Below are 2,363 nucleotides of genomic sequence, written 5' to 3' on the forward strand. Positions count from 1 at the left end.
GAGTGTTTGCAAAAATGAAGAGAGTATGTAATATAGTTAAATATGCTTATTTAAAACAGGTAAACTATATCTTTAAATTTTGTTACAAGTATTTTTTATAAAATGTAAACAATTGCTTTAATTAATATTTGAATTACAAAGCTTGTTAGTAAAATTTTTAAATCAGAAAACAAACTAAAATTGTGCCAGTAGTTGTTTGCTAATAAATATTTTAATATCTTATTTTAAAATGCAATTTTATGAACTTTATTAACGAAACTATACATTAATATATTAATTGTGTATATTAATGTTACATATTAATATATACATTAATTAATTAATTAATTAAAATTAATTATTAATGTGAGTTTTCTAAAACTAAAATATCGTAAATAAATATTATTTTTGTCCATAGTTTTAAATTATAATAAAATTTTATAGTCTAGAAAAAACTTAAAATATAAATGTTTTCGAATTTAACGGAAAGTATACAAATACATTTTTGTTACCAAAACGCAGAAATTGGCTTCGTACGTAAGGTTAAAGTTGTTGAAATTACACTTTATGATTTTGAAAGAGAAAAATGTATGTTATTCAGTGCACATTGAAATTATAATTGGTTGGAGAAAGATGAGAAAACTTTATTAAGTTGACTAAAAACCCATGTTTTTTATAATTATCCTGAAAGTTAAAATTGATACCTGTTGATTACAATAATAATCACGTTTACACTGAATAAGTTTCTGTTGAATATTAACTAAGTTAGAATTGAATAAAAAATTTCATATAAATTATAAAGCAAATTAAAATTGAGCTTATAATTTAATATAATTATAATCTCAATTTTAATTTTCTTCATAATTTAAGTCGTTTGGCATATTCGTAAAAAAAGCATTTGGTTTACTGTATTTTTTTAAATTTTAATAGCTTAAAATTTTNATAATTTAATATAATTATAATCTCAATTTTAATTTGCTTCATAATTTAAGTCGTTTGGCATATTCGTAAAAAAAGCATTTGGTTTACTGGTTTTTTTTTAAATTTTAATAGTTTAAAATTTTAATTAAAGTACATTTTTCAAATTATTTTATTATTGTATGATTATTAATTTACTATTAAAATTTAACATATGATCTGTGGGTTATTTAAATATTTCTTTTACATATATATATATTTAAAAATTTTCAATAATTGTATATCTTTAATGTGAATAATTGTGTATCTTTAATGTCTTAATTTTACTTGTTTTAAATTTTAGACTTGAATCCTCGTAAGTTGTGCGTTATTTTGGATCATTTTTTTATTATTTAATAAATAAATATTTATTTAAATACACATTTTTAATTTTGAAAAATCATACGAATTTAACAATATACAAATTTATGTTTTGTAGTTGACTACCTTCAGAAAAGTAAATTCTTTTTTCAATATTATCAATGATATGGTGATTATAATATAATTCTGCATGCTAAGTTCATTTTTTCTAAGTAAATAAAATGATTCATACAAAAAATTATTACCAAAAAATGAATTTATATTACTGAATCTATGTCAAATACGCAGCATTTCGAAAAGAAATATAATGCTAAACTACACGATTTAGCATTGATCAGAAGTAATTGCTCCAAACAATTACTGGTATTGTCGGTGAACATATTCAGGTAGAATTTAAAACATAACATCACAGACAAAAAAACAAGTGCCTCTCTAAAATAGTTATTAAATTTCAGATCCAGTCTCTTCATCAACTAGTAATTAAAAAAAATACAGGCCAAGAGACTAAATCGTTAAATTACTTTGAGGATAACCTGTACTTCCCACATAATATTAGTGTCTAAACAGGAATTTACTCTGGATAACGAAAAAAACGAGAAGAAAAAAGAATCAGTGTTGCTTCTTTTTTCGAGTGCAAGACAAACTGTTGAAGTTCACTAGTCAGAAACAAGAACGCTACGGTCACACAGAGACATGTAAAATTTCGTTCCGAAATCGAGCTAAAAAAAACAACACTGGAATCTGCTTTTTTTTTGAACATTACTCAAATGCACTGTCGAAAGTTCTTATGTAACGGACAAAAAACATCAATATATAAATCTTAATATTATTCTACAGGTTTCAATTGTCTTATAATTGGAAAATTGCTAAGGTATCCATGCGTCAAAACTCATCAAACTTAATCTCGTAGCACTTAAATATCTCTCTTCTATATATATAATATAAAAATATCTACAGAATGCATGAAGCTAAACAGGCCAGCCGAAGAAAACAGTTTTTTACCCGTTGCCTTAACATTTTCACAATGTTTAGCATTTAAGTATGAATACAATCTCAGACAATTAACTATTGTATTAAAATTACAACAAATTTAAGCGATATTTAAA

This window comes from Parasteatoda tepidariorum, chromosome 1, assembly GCF_043381705.1.
Source record: "Parasteatoda tepidariorum isolate YZ-2023 chromosome 1, CAS_Ptep_4.0, whole genome shotgun sequence".
Taxonomy (NCBI): Eukaryota; Metazoa; Arthropoda; class Arachnida; order Araneae; family Theridiidae; genus Parasteatoda; species Parasteatoda tepidariorum.